General features: G+C 41.6%; 1 protein-coding gene across 2 annotated transcripts in view; it reads right to left on the bottom strand.

Moving 5' to 3' along the window:
- Positions 1–22,611, bottom strand: part of clmpb (CXADR like membrane protein b) — a 79,696-nt gene that overhangs the window by 44,648 nt on the left and 12,437 nt on the right. The window contains exon 1 of one of the 2 annotated variants that reach the window (XM_080289002.1): positions 10,968–11,106. The exons of the other annotated variant lie outside the window; for it this stretch is intronic. The gene's annotated coding sequence lies outside the window, so the exon portion shown is untranslated. Of the gene's footprint in view, positions 1–10,967; positions 11,107–22,611 lie in introns of those variants that run through there. 2 annotated transcript variants of the gene reach the window in all.

Raw genomic sequence — 22,611 nt, 5'->3', positions numbered from 1 at the left:
GACACTTGTGGCTCTGCATGAGAAGCAAGGCTAATGGGGGACAGAGACAGCAAGAGAAAGAGATGATTTTATTCCACCTGAGATGTGGCACCACTGTTAGTTTGCGTGCACGCTGTACATCTATGCATAATGTCTTCCTTAAAAGCATTTGTAAGGTGCATGTACTATGAGTGCATTTGAATGAGATATGCTGAAATTATTAGTGCAGACATTCGTTTGGCGTTCATTTAAGATCCGCGCAGAGCAGTACACCGATTTAGCCTCACTGTGAGTGATGGGATGACAAGAAGACTCCTGGAAGGTTTAATGAACACAACAGTGTAGCCTAGGGTTAGGTGTTCAGGTACAAATACAATGTCCTCTTCTGGACAATGCAAATTTGATTATGCATTTGAGAAAGCAAACACAAAAGCATGTTATGACACTCATGTACATACTACTTAGATTGTTCAGACCTGGCAGTTCATAGTCACATTAGTAGCTAGCACTCTAATGTGAGAGAGCAATGCTGCCCACAGCAATCTGCTACTGATTCTATGGTTTGACCTTCAAGCCATAGTGTCCTTCATCCCTGGATGCTTTCCTCCTCACTAATGCAAGTAAGGAGGAGTGGGAATAACATAAGCCATCAGAGGAACATGGCCAGCAACTCCCTTTCTTTAGTCGGTCCAATCTAAATAGCTAATGTATTCTTGTCAATACAGTAACAGTACGCTGCTTGTACATGTAAATACATGTAAATACACTAACGTGTGGAAACACACCCAAATGCACATAAAATGTACATAAAATGGTAAAGCGCTCATTGAAAAGGCAGTTTAGATGCTGATCATGACTAGAAGGAGGCCATGTCCCTTCCTTCCAATCCTCAAGCTACCCTGTACAGTGTACGTTGGCCATTTTAACTGCTAAATGCAGAGAAAAAGATGCCCAATGACATTTGAAAGGCTGCCCATTGCTATTGAGTTCCCACTGGCAATTTCCCTGCATACTGCTACATTTTTTGCTAAAGAACGCAGTAGATTAAGAATGAGAGTGAATGCCTGCTCTCTAGTTGTCTGTTTCCTAATGTCACTGGGTTTTAGCAGGAATTAACTTTAATGCCAATCTGTTTCCCACACCTGAATGTCACCGATTTTTAATTGGCCTGCTTGTGAAATGGTAGTGTTATTTATGTCCAGAAGCCACTGATGGATCATAAGTGACTATGCTTTCATTGCATTCTGACAAATTCAGCATACCCTGTGCCACATGGTGGCCTGAACATGTACCATTGCAAATAAGCTGAGGACCATTTTCAATGAATGCTGAAGTTGTTTCCTAACATTCCTACTCAACTTAAGTGGTGCAATACAAATGACAATATACTGGGGAAAATAGATTATAAATTAAGCAGTACACATAATGCACTTCATTTTAATGCAGAAAAAAATATCAGTCTGTAGGAGCAAATGCAGTACCCTGGGATTTACCCCGAGAGTAAAATATTCAAAGGTCAGAGGTCAAACTAGTCACAGCTGCTCTAAAGTCCTATGCCGATGGGCTCCTGGGACACATAGAGACTAATCAGTTACACATATTCACTCTCTGGCTGTCTACTGCTCTCTTGCACAAAAACACACACACAGGCATCAGTGACTTTACACTGCAGAATTATTTCATGAAACAAACAGTATTGAGTATCACAACACAACCTAAAGCCACTTTTCCATTAGTACATACTCGGATCGACTTGGCACGGTCCGCCACAGTTTTCAGGGTTTTCCATTAGGTCATAGTACCCGGATTTCAAGCGATCCGAGCAGGTACTAAAATGTGATGTTGTCAGACTTCATGAGAGCATCACATTCACGGAAATCAAAACTGCCATTTCTGAAACCCGGCAACGAGAGAAATGGCTACAAAAAACAACGCCGTCATACCTGAGTCTGACAAAAAGCCACAGACCAAGCAGCATGCATTTTCTTGCCTCGATGTCCACATTTGTTGTTGCGTCCGTGTCGCATATTAATTACACTGCTATGACAACGACCACACACATTAAGAGGTACTAAATTGTAATGAAAAACAGTCGATCTGAGTCAAGTTGTGGCAAACCGTGGCAAGTCAATCCAAGTACATACTAACGGAAAAGGGGCTTAAAAGCTCTGCCATGCCTTTTCTTCTATTTGACAATTGTGACAGTCGTATGTGATAGGTGTCACTTGTGCCACGCTGATGGCTTCACAATAGCCCCTTGAGCACAGTAAAACTTGAAGCACACAGCACGTAAATGAGCTCCCAGAGAATCATTATTCAAGGTAAGCAGCAGGAAGAGATCTGTCTTGTGTGTTTTGAGGGAACGGGTCAGGCTTTTCTAAACAAAAAGTCAATTTTTATGATTGCACCGACACGATTGTTAATGTGTTTGAGACTGGGCACAGTGTGCTCTTTCCGTTTCTTTTATCTCTGCAAAAGGCTGTCTGTGAATGTAAACCTCTGTGAACTCGCTGTGCCCCCCTTTAGCTGTCTGGAAAACCCATGACATGCAATAAGGCCCGTCACTGACAAGTACCTAATGATCCTTCTGGCTCAGGCAAACAGTCAAGTTTCCAAATCCCATCTGTATTTCACCAGTCACCCCAAGGAAAACACAGTTCCACTGTCAGTGGTTAGAGTTTTGAAATGCAACAGGAATCTAAGGAAAGAGCCAAATGCGAATGACTCGTGCAAAAGTGAAAAAAAGAAAAGAAAAAAGAACCCAAAACCTTGAGGTTTCCGCTTTCAGGAAACAAAATGAGTCGTTTCTGTATACAGAACAAAGTGCCTCACAGGAAGCATTTAGGATCAGATAAACACGTGAAGAAGATTGATAAACATATAAAGAAAACTACAAAATACTGAAAGAAATAAAAGCTGTTGCTATGGTGCCTGTTTTTGTAACTCGGTGTGCGTTTCTGTGGAAGTGCTGCCTTTAATTCTAGCAGACACTGAATTCCTGCCAGCAGAGGTTATTTTACTGTATCCTTTTTCTGTGACTTTACATGGTAATCAGGTAAGTCTGGGGATAAGAATAGCTGCCCCTCCATGACACAGTGCACATTAAGAATTACTGAGCCACAGACACACACTCACATAGTGTGCACAGATGAACAAATACAGCAAAAACCTAGGAAAAAAATACAAAAAGATCTCTGCTTCCCTTCTTCTCTCACATGCAAACGCACACTCATGCTGGTTGACCCTTTGCGTCTACGACCAACAGCGCAGACATTCCTCATTCTGGCTCAGCCTACGCTTTGTTTGGATTAGCTGAGAGGGAGCAGAACCCTTCTGGTCTCTGTGGCTGCACGGCACACGTCAGCCTGCTGCTGGGTTTGCACTCACACCAAAATACACACATACACATGACAAGACATGTACTCAAGTAGCTGCATGCACATGTTCACATGTATCTTCAAATCTAGAAACACCTCTGCATGCGCATTAGCTGACAGCGATAAGCAAATTTAACTAAAAAACACGCAGATATAGACACACACTTGCACACGCGCGCACTCACACTGATGCGCACGACAATGGCCAGTCATCTGGCCTTATACAGGCATCGTGGCGACCCATTGCCTTTCATGGGAACTGACTTCCTGACATCCTGTCCTCAGGCTCTGTGTTCTCTGCAGCCCGACTAGTTCGCAGCAGGAGAGGAGGGGTGTGATGGAGGGATGAGAGAAAACAGAGAGAAAGATGGAGGAAGAAAAATGCAGATGAGTAGCAGGGTAGGCTGAAAATGGATGAGATGGAGGCGAAAGAAAGAAAGGTACAGGGAAAGCAGTGAGAGTAGGAATGTGACATAGACAGAAGCAGGGGAAAACACATTTTAAACAAAGAACACACAACAGGAGACAGAGGGTGAAGTGTGCTCTCACAGTGTTTAGGTTATAGGCGTTTGGCAGCAGTCTATTCTCCTCGCAAAGCCTCTGTTCCCAGACTCCAAAACACCTGAGAGACTCCAGCGAGATCCAAGCTGAGTCGAGGCGGCTGGTCTGTCAGCGCAGTCAGTAGAAGAGTTCTCTTTGTGTCATCAGCTTCTCAGCAGCTAAAGTTAATTTCACACTAAGTCCTGTCTTCATTATAAATGGAGTCATCCTTGCACAGAAGAGTACCACCGGCTGACATATAACATAAGATATCTTGGCACTTTTTGCATACCAAGCTAATGCAATGTAAGAAAATTGAATTTTACACATGTTTGTTGCGGGGAAAGGATGAAAAGTAGTGATGCAATGAAGCAAAATGTCAAGACTGCTTAGAGTAGTGGTGACACAGAACATGACGGAGCTTACCTGAGGAGGAAAATGGCAAAAATATGCTGGCTCAAACTAATTTTAACGAATGATAATGGTATTTAAACAGATGGCGAATAATGCTGTTGCTGGTTATTAAAACATTTGAACTATTAATAAACCAGAAAAAAAAACTACTTTCTCACCTATGCAGTGAATGAATCACAAGGTCAGCGTGGCCAAAACATTAAATTATAAGAAGCCTATGAGGAAGATTATGACTATGCTTCCTGATAGGTCTGCTGGAAAATAATAAAGCTGCAACCAAATAATGTATAATGGGGCACCAGTTTAGGCAACTCATATGCAGTAAGGCTAATGCATGCTAGGCTAAATAGTTAAAAATAGATAAAGAATTAATTGAAAACAGTTATGTATAAATCAAAGAAGTAATGAAATCTTTTTGTAGGAACTGGCCTCAAATGTTGTTTAGCCTGATACTAATGGTTCAGGACTGATGACCTTTTCAGTGTGTGGACCATGCAGAGGACTTTGTTTCAACACTGACAGACCATACCTAGGCTTTATCACTGACATCATTATGGCTATTATATTATAGTTTCCCTTCACGTGTTAGCAGTGTCTTTGGCCTGCCAAGGTGTACCATTGTTTTTTTTTCCTTTCTCATATCAGTATGAGGCCAAAATATGATGGCAACTCACAGATCAAACAAGCAATGTTGATCACTGTGCTGGCATTTGTAGGAACCTACCCACTGTTGTAGGTAAAGTAGGGACGAACCATGAACCAGTGTTAAGATGCTGAAACAAATCTAATCTCCAATTTGCTACTTAAAGAACTTAAAGGATTTGCTGCTTAAATCCTGTCGCCTGATACCACAGGTCTTATAAAATTAATGCCTTAAAATTACAATGACCTGTTTTGGTTTGTATTGTTTTTTTCTTGGAAGTTTCAATTAAAAGAGGGTGACAGAAGCTTTCTAATTTATTGACTTTTAAACAAAATTTTCCCAATAATGACTTTTTAAACTTTCCTCCAAATGTAGATCCTATAGTCCAAAAGCACATTTTTATCAATCAAAGTCTACTTTCTTGGTAATTTTTGTTTTTCCATGATTTCCTGCATAACTTGACAGTAGAATTTCAGATGTATCATGACAATAACTTTCCTCTAGGGTTGACACAACAATAGAAATTCAAACTCAGGACCAATACCCAGGAAAATACATAATACCAGTTTTGTTACAAAAGATATCAAAAAGAAGCATAACAAAAAAGGATTACAATAATACAAACAATAATTTCAATAGCAACACTATTTTTAAGCTTTTTGATTTACTACAACAAAAACAAAAAACAAACAAAAAATGCATAATGGTAAGGGCTTTAAAGATTCTCTTGGGTAGCTAAAAATAAAAAAAGACTGTTTTTGCTTATCAGAGGTACTACTGTGCTTCTGGTGATGTGTTGTTTTTGCTGATAAAATAAAATTGGTAAGGTAGGCTGCTACTGTTTTGGTTTTGTTACTGGCAGACTTTAATCAAGCTTCGATCTGTTAAAAAACAAACAAACACGTTTTTCAACATAAATGATGATCATGTTAACACATTACAAACAGGCAGAACTACCCTCAGCCACTGTGGTCACTAAAAACATTAATAAAAACAATGCTAATGTGGCTAAAAGTAATCAGTAACTAATTACTGATTACTTCCCCCAAAAAGTAATCCCGTTACTTTACTTTATTTACTTATTTTCAAAAGTAATTAATTACTTAGTTACTTGGTTACTTTTTAAAAACACGATTTACAACCTGAAGAGGTGATAAAGTGATAGATCTTTCAGCCCAATTCTACTTTTTCTGCATAATCCATCATATAAAATGTAATCAAATGGAAAGGTCCCATTTTAAAACTTGTTTTATCAGTTTTAATCTTTTAACTTTATGTATCAAGCAAAAATTTAATTATATGCAACATTCTCTGACTGGAAGAAATTAGTTTAACATTTAAACCTATTTTCTGCACATTCCAGCACATAAAATAAAATATTTTTTGTGTTTACACTCAGTCATTCAAATAGATGCAAGTAAAACGCAGCAGAACATAAATAAAGTCAAAGACTAGCGGTCCTGTTGCTCTATTTTCACCTGTATAGCAGGAGTGGGGTAGGCGGAGGTTTACCCTGGTGCAGGTGTGCCGCAGCGGTCAGTGGAAGAATCTGAGTTTCTCTGTGAGTTTCCCATTATGTGGTAGCGCACTCAGTGCTTGCTTGGAAGTTTAGGGGTTTTTTTTCGCTGTAAAAAGAAGTTTTCTTCCCACGCACAACGGACACTAATGTTTTTGTGACTTTTTATGGAATCAAACTCAAAGTAAGGTCAGTGCTTCCACGCTTTAAACGCTGCACGCTCATACTCTCTCCCACACTGGATATATTATCCATTGTTGATCTGCACACAACTGTTGTCATGAACGTCGCACTCGCTTACGTCATTGTCGTGAGACATTCTCGCATAAAAATCACGGTTTTAGTAACGCAGTAACGCAGCGTGCTTACAGGAAAGTAACGGTAATTTAATTACCGTTTTTGCAATAGTAATCCCTTACTTTACTCGTTACTTGAAAAAAGTAATCAGATTACATTAACGTGTTACTGCCCATCTCTGCTCATTGGCTAATCAAGTCATTAGCCAGTGAGCGTCCAGTTTTAGAGTCAGATCCATCCCGCCTCACCAGCAGAAAGGCTCATCTCAAGGCTTCAAAACAGCACTTCAGAAAACAGTGGGTGATGTAACAGTTTTATATTAAGGCTGCTAGTAATGGGAGAGGTTGTGTACCTGCCTGCCAGTATAGATACTGTTGTAAATGAGTATCCAGCATTGCAGATAATAGTACTTGGATTTGGATCCGAGTATCAATTTTTTTGACAACCTTACTCTTTTCATTTCCTGTGGAAGCACAGTTGCTAATTTCCCTTTATTCTATCCATAATAGGCCTATTTATGAAAAACGAGTTATTTCACACAAATACGCAATGGTAAATTTTTATAATTGAATAGGTTAAGAAAATGGTTTCATATATTGAGTTCTGTCATATATGTACATGCAAATGGTATGTAAATGGTTTTTATGGTTTTTAGAGCTTTCCCTTTCCTGCTTTTCTGCTCTGTAATGATACATCTACAATTATAGTCTTAAAAAGAGCTATAATTCTGTTCCCATTTATGCACTAGGTGCAAATATCGCTGCAGCACTTCTTTGCTGTTCTGTTACAAACACTGTATGGTTCCACGTCCCTACCTTCCTGCTCCAACAGCAGGTTTGGGCTGACTGAACCATAAGACTTTAGTCTCCAGCACAACTCTTGGGAGTCATAACTGACTCCTTAAAAATGAATGAGACAGGCCAAGGCAACAGTACATGGAAGCATTTTTTTGTGAAGTTACCGGAACTTCACAGTCAAGAATATTGATTTTGGGTTAAACCACAGGGATGTGATTAAAAGCACTACACGAACAGCTGGGTGGATATTCATGCCGTTTTGGAAAGACTCCACTTTATGTGCTCACCCTGAGGGAGGAAAAGCAAAACAGGGAAGATGGTAGCCAAAGTAATGCACGTATACAGTGTACTGCAGGGTGGCAACTGGTTTTGGGATGACATCCCATGGTGGCGGTGACTCAGCAACCAAGTCTCACACAAACAGGCTTTTAAAGACAGCTAATCATACGTAAGTTCTGCAGTGTAACCTGAACATCTGCCAATATCCTCTTCTGTCAGTGCCATTAGCTAATACATTCGGATTGGCATAACAGGTCATGATTCAAAGCAACAGGATGACCATTTAAAAAGCACTCTTTTCTTTATGCTTCGGGCCATTTTAACACGTGCTGGTATTTTGGTGCATGCTGAACGAGCCTTCAAGGAAAAATAATGCATGTTCCCATCAGTCATGCTACACTGCAGTGCACCACAACCCCCTGCGTTTCCATGCACCCTCGACCCAATCCATCATTCCTGAGTTAGGTGGCCTCAAGGCACTGTCTAGGATGCCTCTCTAAAGGAATGGGGAAAAACAAAAGGGGAAAAGTCAGAAAGGGAGCAATACAGAAAGACAGTGAGTTACAGACAGAAAGACAAGAGCACAGATAGAAATTAAAAAGAGACAGAGCCAGATAGTTTCACTAAGGGTGTGGTGTATGGCAGACTGCAGGGGGCCGTTTCCTAACTGCTTCTCTTTGCAGCTGCTGCTGTGAAACTGCATTTTATGGTTTCCCTGTGATGGAACTGAAGCAGACTTTTCCTTTAATTTTCTTCAAGCTTTTCCTTTCTTTAGTCCCTCCTTGTCCCCATTTTGTGCTTTTTTCTCTAAAAGAGCTAAACTCACGACTTGCTGTGATGTCTCCTTTTTTTCTGTTGTAGTGCACTGTTTGCTCTTTTGTCCCCCCCCACCTTCTGTGCTTATTCTCATGTTTTCTTACGTTTCGGCCACTGAAACAAAACAGAAAATCTCTTTTTTTCCTTCTCTTTCAGTTGCATTATTAAATCCCTATCTCCTGCTCTCTTTTTCTCTCTTTCAACTTTTTTTTTTGATCTATCTCCTATTTCCCCTGCACTCTTCTACTGTCTCATTAGCTGACAGCTACAGCAGTACTCCAGTGAGAGGGCCAGATGAAACCCTGAGAGTACTGTGACCTTTGTTTCACATTGGGGCCACTATCAGTGACAAGCCATCAGCTGCAATGCCTTCTAAGGTGTACACTCACATGCACATGCATGCACGTACCAACACATGTGCTATGTCCTAACAGGCTGCACAAAACACACAAATCTTGAGTACCCAGATGAAGTACACTCATCGAGCACATTCTGGTGTGTCATGGTCTGAGTGTCTCTCAGCAGGCTTCAGCCTTCAGCTAGCTGTTCACCAAGGCTAAAGAGGTGACACATCCAGCAGAAGGAAATGGCAGCTCCTCCCATTTCTTATTTCCTTACATGATCCATGGCATAGCTGGGAATGGGGGAGGTTATGAGGCTAGGATCCTCCTGGGACTAGAGTCCTTGAGACATATGCACACATAAAGAGAAAACACAACACGCACACACATGGGCCATGCTGTAAATAATCCCCATCACCCTGTGTTTTAATCAGCTTCAGGGACGCATGGGTGCTCCATCAATGTAGTGGTGAGGTGGGTAAAGCATGTCTGCTGACCTGTAAGGTCAGTGAGCAAGCACTCTGGTTGACCCCTTAGACATGGTGACAAGTTAGTAAAATGCTGCACCATAAACTCAGAATGAATCCTGGGCCAGGAAGACTAAGAGCCTTGAGATGTTATAAAGACAGTCAAAGCACTTTTGGTTAAATCTTACACTACCTGTTAAGCAGTTGATTCTGCACACAAAGATGAAAGAAACAATCATTATTAGGTAGGAACCTCAGCTGAGATGATTGCCGGATGTCAGAACGAGAAGAGCTGCTGTCAAGACACCGGCTGCTGATTGCCTTGATTAGCTTCTCTTTACACACCTTGAATATAAATGGGCTTTATTATTTTATAAAGGCAATATCATCAGTATGTGTTTCTGTATTGTTTCTTTATGGTGCCAAAGCTGTTACAACAAATACTTCACATCATTTTGAATCAGAAAAACACAACAAAGTTTAGAGTGCTAAGAAATGGAAAAGGAAAAAGAAGCGGAACAGTTTAGCACATGACATCATGTGAAAGCCTCGGGTCTTTTGATTGAGAGTGGTGATGACGCAGGGCAGAAAGAGGGTTGGGACTAAGCAGTTTGCACATAAACATACTGTGCCAAGGAGAAAGGTCTTTTACTGTGCCAAGTTTTTTCATATTTTTCTGGATGCTGCAAGGACCAGCTGCGCCATATTATTTGTAAGTCCACAAACATCTGGAACTCAACCCAACCAATCGATCCTGGCCCATCAGCGACTGACTCGCTGAATTTTTCCAGACCACTAGCCTCTCATTTGATAAATCTAAGAAGCTTTTGCTTGTTTCTCTGTGGTTACACACTGACTGGCTTTTTCCTCTTTGGTCCATTTTAACATACCAGCTGAGTGAGTAAACCTTGTAGCGTCACATAACTTGAAATATATTTTCTCACGAAATGAACTGCCTAAAGTATCATAACCTATTCCAGAATTGTTTTAGCCTGAACTTTCAAGTACTACGTTGGGGCTTACCATTTCAACTTTTGACTGAACAGATTACCTTTGTAAAGCAGAATAAATCAAAGCAAGAATGAGTGATTAATAGCTCTGGGAAAATGATACTCAAGAAGACATGCTGGCTGGTTGCATGCCTGTGGATTTACACTATCATGAAAAGATTCCCATTTCATATTTGACTATTAGCAGCTTTATCGTGATTTGCAAGTTAGCAACTATGCAGAAGAAGCCGAGCCAAGAATGCAAAGCCTGAACTGGTTCATCTCCAGAACCTTGTAGCGTCGTTTCTGCTCCAAGCTGAGGCGAAAGACACTGGTCATAACTCAAAAATAACAAAGTTTAGTTTTTGATGAACATACAGATCCAAAAAGACCACACTAACCTTCAACCTCTAATGTTTCTGATTAGTAGCTCTCTGCAAGACAAAACAGCCTTTCTCTCAATAAATCTTCATACATTGACCAACCACAACAATATAACCACTGACACTTACCTTACATTGTTCAGCATACAGCGTTGCAGACCACGCACACCAAGCACTCTGCTGCAAGGTTTCCTCTGCACCGCCAGCAGCCTCCATGAATTGGAAAAAACTCCATTTTGTGCAGCATAAAAAAACTCCTACTTCTCCCGAAACATGACGAATAGCCAAGGTGTTGATCTATCCTCAAAACTGCACAGAACCCAGAAGACAGCGTCCTAGCCCACAACCATCAGGAACCAAAAGATTTGCTACTGTTTTGAACCTACAAATTGTGACGCTGGTTTAAAGTTGTGGGGGATCAGTGTAAATAAGTCACATCTGAGTCTTTTCTGGGGATTTTCTTCCACTTGATAAGATGCGAGACATGCCAGTTATGCAATGGCTTTTGGAATCTGTGCTTTTTTAAATGGAATCTTCTCTGACAAGGCTGCATGTGCAACCACTCGAATGCACCAGATTCATCCATTCAAGGACACTTAATAGACACAAACACCTTTACCTCAAACACAAACAAATTCTAGTCAGCTGTGTCAATGACCAGCATGGCAGTGTTAGGGGTGTCAAGCTAAATTTCAGAGTAATGGGGGAGGTGTCTCTCTTGCTCAAATGGATCATTGCACTCCACCTCACAGGGTGAGGCAAGGGAGAATTTACAGGGACAGGCAGAGCTTCAAAGTAGACAGTGATATAGTTGTTTAGTCACTGACCTGGCCAGATGCACTTTAACTCGCGTGATGGGAAAGAGTTAATAAAATCGGTCATAACCTCACCAAATGGAAAGAAATTTGAAGGGTCTACTGTATCAGCTAATGACACTCTTTAAAAAGCCAAACTCTTACTCATCACTGATTAAAGTACCTGCGATCATTAACAGGCAGCAGGATTCAAGAAAGTACATATTAGACCAAGAGAGGTCAGCCGGGCTGTTAAACAAGCTAATTAACATAAACTCTTAACAGCTCATAAGGATGTGTGGTAAGATAAGGTTTAACGCTTTAACCATTAAGGCCTTCTATCATTAGTGTGTCGGAATTCAAAATTGACACCAAGAGCTGCATCTGGCAAGAGCTATGAGAACAAAAGTGATAAGAATCGGCTCCCACACTGGCCACTACCGACACTGCTCCATCGTTACAATCAATAAAGTAGGTAAGTGGGCTGAGATCCAACTGCCTCCAGTATGTTTTTTATCTCTAATGAAATGCTCTGTAATTATTAATTTAAGTGTTAATCATAGTCAATACAGTCATGAGATTTTATTTTTGTGAAGTCACTGAGGTAATCTTCCATCTTTCCTGCCTCACGCTCAGCTATCATCCAGAGTCAAAGGTGATTAAATATTTAGATTGGTGCAACTTTGACGTTTTAGAGTTGATTATTCCCTCTGCTCCCCGGTCTAAATGAGACCAAATCAGACAGAGTTCAAAGGGTTTGTTTAAGCAAGATTGCTTTGCAAAATGTAGCAGATACACAACAACGCTGGGTGGCGAGCTGCAGAGAAGGGAAAATAGAAGTGGAATATGTTGGAGCTGTTTTTATTTTGGTCTACCTCTAGAGAAAAGCTACACTACATTAACAATCAGGGACCGCATAGCAAGAACAAACATCCACATTATATGAACCGGAGAAAAACAAAGAAGATAAAAGTGTCTTTCGTATGTGAGCTTTTACAGATTTCACTCTGAGCTTCTGGCCTTCCCCCACAATGAGTCCAAGTTAAACACACCTCATGCATCCTGCTGCTCACACTCACAGTCTGACGCCAAAGGAGAGGAATTTAAATACATGGGAACAACTACAGTATCTGCTTGTTCCACCAAAGTCCTACTATTAAAAGCTAGGTTTTTTTCAATGTTTTATGAATTTAAAAGAGAGTAACACTATTTGTGCGATGTTGAATTTTCTCAAAATCCAAGGCCACACAACAATCAAAGCAGCAAAAAGACTACTACTACTTGGGTGAGCCTGATACGCACCAATTTATCCTCAAGGAAATCTGTCTTACCCAGTTCTTCACGTAAAAGCAATAAAGCGTTTTTGTTATGTAAACATAATTGTTCAGTGTAGGAGTGAGACATTTATGTGAAAGGACTAGGACGTTGTGATTCAGATCTTTGGAGGGGGAAATGTGGGTGTTTTTGAATGGAAGGTTCTTAGGATCCAGAATGCAGCACACCCGTCACACAAAAATAATAGGGTCTGTGTTTGAAATGTCTATTATGGTGTTTGTTCTGGCTACGGAGAGATCTCATTTTGGCTCGGTCACACCTTAATTTGCAAAGCTTTGCAAAGGTGATAGACTGAGGGTTGACGAAGAACACACGCACACAAAGAAATGATTGTAAGGTTGACTCTGGAAGTGACGGGCGGGCTCCAGGTGGTTTTAATTGTGCATTAGGTCTGCTTATTACGACTGACTGAGAGCTTCACAATAAGATGAGCTAAATACTCTTAAACACCTTGTTTTTTTTAACTTGCTGTCTATTGTTCTTCTTCACATTCAGTCTCTTTTTTTCCCTTTCATTCTTCCTTTCCGTCTGTTTTTCTTTCTCCTTTCTTTGTCTTTTTCTCGCCCCTCATGCTTGTGCAGACTGTGCAACAGAAATCTGAAACCCATCTCAAAGCAGGCTTAACAGTCAGACTTATTTTATTGTGAATACTGCAGTTCAGGTTGGGTTTGGACATTAAATGTTAGAGTCACTGTTAGCAATGCGTCTTTAAAACTGTGTCATTCAACTCATGACACACAAGTTACCCATTTTATTGCAGAAGGACTCAGATTTACTGCAAGTTTGTTTGATGGTTTTTTGCACACAGAACTGTGCAAAATGCTTGATCCCTCAAATCTACATTTGCCTTCCATGGAACCAAACGTGTATTTCTTTTTAAAGCAGTCTTGAGAAAGAGTTATTCAAGCTTTTGCTTTGGATACTGGATGCTTTTTCACTCATTTTCATTCCAGTCTTTGCACCAGTTTCATAATTATATTGACCCTAGAATCGCTGAGTGATTTTTACCCGAACCAATACATTTACATGATTTCTCTCTGCTGCAGCTGTTAGCATGTTGAGGAGACTGTGCCTTCACCAGGGAAGTCTCAAATGTCCCAGGAATGGGTGGATCAAAGACCAGCTTTCCAGTATCATTATTATTATTTTTTTAGCAATTTTTTTGAATTCCAGAATTGAATTCCATTTGGAGCATTATTTTAGGGTCACTTTTTTCATTTTGTTAGATGTGGCACAGTTAAAAGTAAAAAGCAGACCACTCTGATTTGTCATGTGTTGTCATATTTTGATATATTTTGATGACAAGTACTTTTTGTTGGTCATATATCGGGTAGAAATCACCCGGCATTAGTGATTGTGCTACTATTTATAGCGATAGTGTTCTAGGGTTAAGTATGAATATATAATTATCTTTGGTTCAAATCATGGCCAGGATGTACCGAGGGAGAGATAAAAGCGAGTATCTACAGCCTCTTGTAAAACTCGATGGAGACTATGTCATGGTTTGAGGTATTTTAGCCAGTGGTGTGGAAGAAAATTATGAATCCAGAAAGTGTCATCATCATCTAGAAAAATATTGTGCAGAAAAGGGTGTGTGTGTGTGTGTGTGTGTGTGTGTGTGTGTGTGTGTGTGTGTGTGTGTGTGTGTGTGTGTGATCTAAAGAAGAGTTTCAAGAAGACTGGAGAACTATTCCTGAAGACTACAATAAATTTAAATAAAGCTTGCCCAAGAGATTTCAGGCTGTGTTGAAAAATTTTGTTAGTTATACCTATTGCTGACTTTCAAGCTCATTACACTTCTAGAAACTATACATTTGCCTTATTTAGTATATTTTATATACTATTTGCACATTAAAAAAAAAATACACCTAGAAAAAAAAAAAAAATGTCTGACTTTTGCACAGGATTGTAAATTGGCCAGTATCTCCTTTAATGTCATCTTCTGGGGGGCCAGACACTGCTCTCTTCATGTTCTGGTACCTGTGTCAAACTGACCCAACCTCTATGTCAAAGGCCATTACTGGTGACTAGGACTGATCTCCAGAGGCCAGACAATGTTCAGTAGAAAAACCCATGATGTCAAAGCCTGAAGAAGCAAAAGGCAGGAGTCTTTTTCCCCCCAGTTCACTATATTTAGACCCTTAAATTTCATCCTCTTCTCCAAAATGATGGGTTGGTGTTTTGATATATTGGCGCAATTGCAAGTGTATTTCTAGGAATGGTAAAAGTGGTGCTTTACTGCACAAGCAGATGACCTTGAAGGTCAAGCGCTTGACTATTATGGTATTTTCTCTGATACAGTATGGTCTTTACAAAATAAAGAGAAGTGACATTGACAAAACTGGATAGGAAGAAACTAATGGCGATATCAACGTACTAAAAGCCACACAGACTAGTAAGCAATCTGCCCTCACCTCCAACTGGTCACATGGCTTCCCCTCCCTAAGCCCAGTTCTGTTTGAGTTTTCTTCCTGTTAAACGGGTGTTTTTCCTTCCCACTGTCTCAGGGGGTCGTACGTTTTCTCTGTATTATCATAGTGTCAAAGTTCTCTGAGGTGGTTATTTTTATGATTTGGCATAACAATAATATAGATAAAATTGAATTGAACTGAATCTATATTAAATATTCATAGATGCAGACTTGCATGATATACAGAGAAAAGCACATAATACATAACACGTTCACAGTGAGGTGCAGATGCTAAAATCAGGGACGTTTGCTGGTCTGTACTGTATGTGAGCTCATAGGCAGAGTTGCCGTTTAAAACAATAATCCACACGTATTCCCTCACTGACACGGGGATGCATTTTAATCACCTTATTTGCATTCTCTGAAGTCAAATATGCTTTTGCTGAGGATTTATTACAGGTTCACTGCTGACTGCAAGGGATACAAAGATCTTTGGCCCTAAAACACACACACTTTTACTCAATAATGCAAACCTATTTGTTCTTGCGCAAATCTCTATTGTATAATATCTGTGGAGCATCTGGCCCTGCACGGTGCAGTAGTAAATAACCCATCCCTTTGAAGGGAGGGACCTGCTAATGAAGTCAACTGTATGCCACTGCACTGCGTAACTCAGAGGCTTGCTGGCTACATGGCAGGACTCCCACACACCAGGGCACTGTGCTTTGCTTCACTAGTGTCTCATACCGCAGCGACATAGATTGATTCAGGAATATGAGCGATCATGCTGCTTTTAACTTGTCTGCTCTCCTCTCGCTTTTGCTCTGTCTCTCCATATGGCAGAGATAGCTTTGAATGCTGTGATTAGAAGTCAGCTGATAGAACTGGGAATCAGAAGGGGATGCAGATGATGAAGACAGATAAAAGAATCCTCTCCAGTGTAGGGGCCCTCCTCCTTAATGCGTGCCACACTATCATCTTGATGTCTTTGTGCTGGAACATTGTTCCCTAGTTTGGAAAATGAGGTAAATCGGATTCAGAAAACAAGTGGATTAACTTAATCACCCCTCGGCTTTGACAATGACCTTCGCTTCTCTGGCATAATAAGGATTAGTTAGAAGTGGAAGGACATATGCCATGCAAAAGAAAAAGATTATAGTTATCCCATGACAGGATGATTGAAACGTGCTATTGCTTCATGGTGAGAGACCGTGATAAGAGGCCATGGAGCCGTGCATCATAAGACTGGGATATGTGATATTCAAAAGAAAACTGCAAGTGATATTTGCAACCCAGTACTGTGAAATGCGTTCGGTGTGGCTTTTTCAGACAGAAATCAGCTTTTAGTGTATTGAAATGTACATAAACACATTGAAGCAAGACAATAGAAAGGTTTACGTTTACATTTAGGCTATTGATTTCATGCAGGCTAGCATACATTCTCCATGACTCCGGCCATTATTGGGAGGGAAATGGCATAATATTTCTCATAAACCAAGCTACATTATTGATTCCCGACCAGGAAGGAAGTTATTCTCAGGACTGTATGAAAGACAATACAGGCACAGGGCATTATAGTCGACGAGGTCATACAACTTCAGAATAGGTGTTGACCTGTGGCCTGACTTTTAGGAAAGGTGGGGTCATTCGAGAATAAAAAGTCCCCAGGAAAGCTGCTACAGGCAACTAGAGGAAACAAGATCTTCAGTGGAGGAGGACGGATGGCAATTGATCTCCAGCAACAGAACAGGGTGATCAATCATCACCATCACAGCATGTCCTACCAGAATACTTCAGCTCTGGAAACGGATCCTTTTAAAAGTTAAAAAAAAAAAAAACAGGTTTGGCGGACAGACAGAGAGGGGACAGTGTGCTGACGTGAGTTCAGTGAAGGACGAGGCTGTCCTCCGCTGCTGTTGTTGTTGTTGGGATCAGGATTTATGCTATTGTTGCTATTGTCAGCCGGAGAGGGGTTATCTATGAAAGGAGGCTTATTGAGGAAAAGCTGCGTGTGTGTGAGTGTTTGTGTGCATCTCTTTTGATGTATCAGTAAATCTGCGAAACTACGGTGAATGCGCTTGTGCGTGTGAAGTGTCAGGACGAAGGAGGATGGCGGGGGAGGTGGGGAGCAAACATTTTTTTTCCTCTCTTCTTCCAGTCTTCCTCTGTTCTTTCCCTTCTCGCCTCTCTCGCTTTATTTATTTATTTTATCTCTGTGTGTCTCACATCCCCCTCCTCCTCCAGCAACAAGGAATGACATTAAAATGTGGCGAACACGGTTACATAATGGGAGCTGGTAGGTGAGCTACGTCTGCATGCATTTATCTGCTTATCACTGTCTGCGCTAACAGTCTGTGCTATTTGTCGAGTAGTGACATCTCTCTGTGTGTGAGTGTGTTTGAGTGGGAATTGTTGCTATTTGTTTTTATCACCCGTGTGCAATTTGTTCACAGGTTACCCTAATGCCCTTGGAAAGACTCTATCCTGAAATAGAAAGCATGCACTGTAAACCGAAGACATAAACACACACTCTGCCTTCCTAAATCTAGATGAAAAAGCAGGACTCCATCGTCCATCTATTGCAGCAAGATGCACCAATTTAGGGCTGAGAAAGATTGCCAGCACATAATGTTCTCTTTATCTACCATGCTTTCTTTCTGTTCCCCATTTTCCAACCTCTTGCTTGACTGTGCGTTTATTTCCCAGCATTGCTCAGAGTGGCTCACTCTGAGCAATGCCAGACAGTTTGGCTAGTGTGTGCTAGTCCTGTACGACATGAGGAAATCTGTGAAGTGAAGTGGTGAGACCACTCGCACACAGCAGCACTGGCAATGGCATTGTCTCTTTAGAGGCAAGCGTAAACAAATTGATTGGGCCGCTATACTGCAGTTGCTCATGCTGACTCACCCTGTGCACCAGCAAGAGAGAAACGCTGGGCACAGGGAACCCAGGACACTCATAAAGTGGTCTCATCTTTCCCTTTCTCTACCCCATTTGCTACCCCTCCTCCACCCTTGCCAAGGTTATCCAGCGGGAGGTGAGAGTGGAAAAGGTAGCAGTGGTCGGGGTAGGGAGAGGAAGAAAAGATGACAGGCCACCTAAAGCAGCTTCACTAAGCAGCCGTGGACATCGCAAGGCCCTTCAACAGAGCACTTCCTCTGATTAGTAATCTGTCCCTGTGGATATGGCGTGTAAACCTGACAGCGAGGGAGCGTGTCTGAGACCGTTAGAGGGATTGTTACTGCACCATCTTAAGCTGGCTGTTTGGCTGGAGGGGGGTAACGACGTGCGGCAATGACGCTGGGGGCGGATGCACCATTTTTCTATTCCAAAATGAGCCCAATGTCACCGTAACAGTGCAGCGCTCCTCCGAGGGCATCGCAGGCCAGGGGGGAAAATGATGGATGAGTTGCCAAGCAGCCTCTCCTGCCTCACCACTGTGTACACACACACACACACCCTCGCACATAAACTCAAACATGCATTCAAAGTCAGGGAAATGCACTGACAGTATACTCACACGAAGACAATGCGTACCGTGCAAGATGTTCACAAAAAGGCTTCTGCAGATATACACGGTTTCATGCACACCTGCACAGGTACAATACACATACACACACACCAATATGCTCACGCCAGGCCATCTGGAGATACACACACTCACACACACATACAGACACACACACACAAGCACACACTCTGAGTGATTTATTTGTGTCCACATGACTAATAATTAATCACCAGGATGTAAACACTCCAGATGTGGATATTTACAGGAGTTATCAGTAACACAAACACACACATGCATTCCTAGAGCCCACAGCACTAGCTTCATTAGGACTGCAGCCCCGGCTAATACCATAGGATCAATGATAGATATTCTCTCTCCCTTTCTTCTCTTTCCTCCCACCTCCTTTATGTCTCTGACCCAAAAGCAGCAGTGCGCTGCCATGCAGAGAATCCTGCAGCATGTATTCCTTCTGTGACCGAGCAGTGGCCTCCAATAAGGCCCTCAGGTCATCCCATAGCTATTACCTCTCCGACACATCGCACCAAACACACACACAGCCCACTATTCAATGGATTACCACTTATGAGGGTTAGGAGTATTACATTTAAAAGCAATTACCAAAAGAGCTGATTACCTGCAGAAAATTGTAGCCGCTAATATGGCAAGGGTAGTTAATTTATTACAGACTCCTGAGTTTAAAGTTAAATAAGGATAATTTAAATCTACTATTTCACAATACACAAGGAAACGCCACAATTTAGATGCCACAGTTGTACTGAGCAATGCAATAACTCTGATCTTATTACTGCATATTTACAGTAACTGCAACAGATTACAGATGTCATCTTTTTGGAATCAGATTACTTTAATTCCATTACATCTAATCAAATACTCTGCCTCAGCCCTGCTGAGCTCACAGAAAACAGCATCTTTGACAGTCTTCATGCAGATGCAGGCCTACGCGGGCAGTGAAGGAGAAATATGGTCGGCCTCTGGTGAGTAAGGCACGTATAGCTGAGTGGCCATCTATCACGCCCCTGCAGCGGGGAGCTATGCAGGCGCTGTCTGCTCAGACCCCCTCGTCTCATGAGAGGAAGTGGGGACTAGGAAGAGACAGGACAGTAAGAGAAAGGGCTCATAAACATATTCCGCCTGGAAGGGGGAGGGTGCCATGTGAAATCCTCTGACATCGGGGTTGGAGGAAAAATGTCTGGCCTCTTAGATTGATGGACTAAGCTTCTGAGCGTGTAGTGTTTTTCCTGCAGCCCAATACACAAGGGTGTACGCCTATGATTACACGTAGTCAAGCCCCGGCTGGGAGTGGATGGTGGCTACAGTCCAAATATTAGGATTAATGACCATGCTGGTAAGTCTAGTGAAATATCAGTCATGCTTCTATTGCGTTCCAATGCCATGCAGGCAAACACTGGCAATGTAGGAGAACATTTGGAGTCTACCAAAAAAAGAAAGAAAGAAAGGCATCTATTTGTTTTTCTGCTCTTCACTCAAATATGCTTTAGCTGTGGCAGGAGTGATAAATAAACAATAAGTAGGATTACTTGAGCTCAACTACAGGTGTGTTAAACAAAAATCAATACATAAAATAATGAAGGCTTGCAAAACCTACATTCTGCTGCTCATGCTAATTAATTCAGATAATAATGTGTGCAGTAATACATCGAAATGTCCACCCACAAGACAGGGCGGATTAAATACCCTTCTCTAACCCCTACAGCATAACCTCTATTCTCCCTTCCACTGAATCTGAATTTCGATTATATGTGCTGAAACAGGAGTGAAATATGGAAATGAAGGCGATGTTAGAGTGGGCGGTGCTCTAACCATGTCGCAAGGAATGCTCAATGCAATAACTTTTGATAATAATCAAAAATAAGCCGATGCAGTTGCATTGTGATTTCCCCAAAGACTCGGTGTAGTACAGTTACCAGATGACAATCAAGCGCTAACTTGCATGTCAATGGTAAAGGTCTCCCGATCGGGCGCCACAGGGGCGAGTGACAGAGCTATTGATGTCACCTCAGAAAAACTGTGCCCTGGTCTATCTATCTTAGCACAGGACCGCCCGCTTTAGATAAATGACAGCGCAGGTATATGCATGGAGCCAAAGGTTAGTCGTATCATTTGCCTCAATCTTGTTGTAACAAGACTGCTTTAAATTGTCCCTCTAACCCGTTGCTCTACATACTAAATACCACCAAAGCATAAAGTAAACGTTTAATGGCTTGTGCTGTAACCTCATCTGCAGTAGGCCTACAACTCAAGCATGTATTTTTCCAGCGAGACAAAAAAGAAAGTTTCATGTGCTTTCAGGGTAAATTAGTATATTTTGCTGAAAAGGCATGTAATCTGTCATGCTTGGTGCTTTCAGCATGCAGCGAACACATGTGGCCAGCTGCCAATGCAGATTGTTGCTTACTGTGCTCTTTTTGTGGTGCCCTTGCCACTATGCATCTTTAGTGTCCTGTAATTGAAAACCGTCACCTCTGTGACGGTCCTGCAACTTCGGGGGCACCCGTGTCTCACGCCATGCATGGCTAATCTCTCCGTATTGATCAGGTCACGTGATGAAAGGCAGATATGTTATAGCCAACAGCGAAACCTGCACAAGAAGGCTGAAATCTGATGCTAAAAGGAGCCTTAGTGGTCCTTCTGCTGTAACATGGAAAATGTACAAATGCCTGTGTGGCTTATGCACACACTTTTGCATGCCGACATAAGTTCTTTGGAAATCTTGCCTGATATCTTGTGGCAGCCCCATACTGTAGATGAAGCTTCAGAAGACAAGCATTGATTTCAAACAAATCTACTCAGACATCTCCTCTTTCTGGTTCGGTACACCTTTCCGCTGCTAATGAGCAGCCATCTTTATTCCCTACCGAGTAAGATGTTCTTTTTTTCATGCTTTGTGTCAGGGAATACTGGCGATTCATTACCAGGGAGGAGAGATGGAGGAGGGAAAAAAAGGAATATGATGGTTAAGCCTGAGCTTTAAGACAGACAACGACGTCCCTTAATCCCCTCTGAGCAGCCGTAAGCCTTCGGTTATCACTCGTTAGAATTGTGCATCCCTTAAACACATTAACTTAGGCCCTAACGCTGGCCCCTTTTGTATGACACAGCAGCTGCTCATAGCAGACAGTCAGTAGGCTAAGAGGGCGTAAACATGCTAATTGCTGTCAAACACATTTAAATGGGTAGCAAGGATGTTTTTAATGCATGCAGCACATTTCACAGCAATCAACATTATCCTAGACAGTGCTCAAGGAAGCCACAATTCCACACTGCCACTCAGATGTGTCAAGAATGGGAATCAGGTATGAGCCTCACACACTGACAGCTTCTCTATCAATGATGTATGCACGTGGTTGTATAATATGTCTTTGTGTCATACATGCATCTGGATTGCTCTGATTATCAGCATACAGGTTCAAAAGACAGAGAGAACCTTTGAGTCTATGATCAGTTCCTCACTCTACTCCATTATGTACTAAAATAAAACTCCGAACACGACATACACCACCCCTGACAACAGGATGCAGTCTATTAGAGGTGTTAGAGTCATTCAGTCTTCCTTTTTTCTTCACAAATAAGCCATACTATAAAAGAAACATGGCATATAGAGTTAGGTATTTGAACAAATATACCAGCTACATATCATTTGTTGAGTCATTGCATTTTTACCGGTCTTTTCCTAGGCGAGTA

The sequence above is a fragment of the Astatotilapia calliptera genome, chromosome 14 (assembly GCF_964374335.1).
Source record: "Astatotilapia calliptera chromosome 14, fAstCal68.1, whole genome shotgun sequence".
Taxonomy (NCBI): Eukaryota; Metazoa; Chordata; class Actinopteri; order Cichliformes; family Cichlidae; genus Astatotilapia; species Astatotilapia calliptera.
This window is presented reverse-complemented; position numbering and strand designations above follow the sequence as displayed.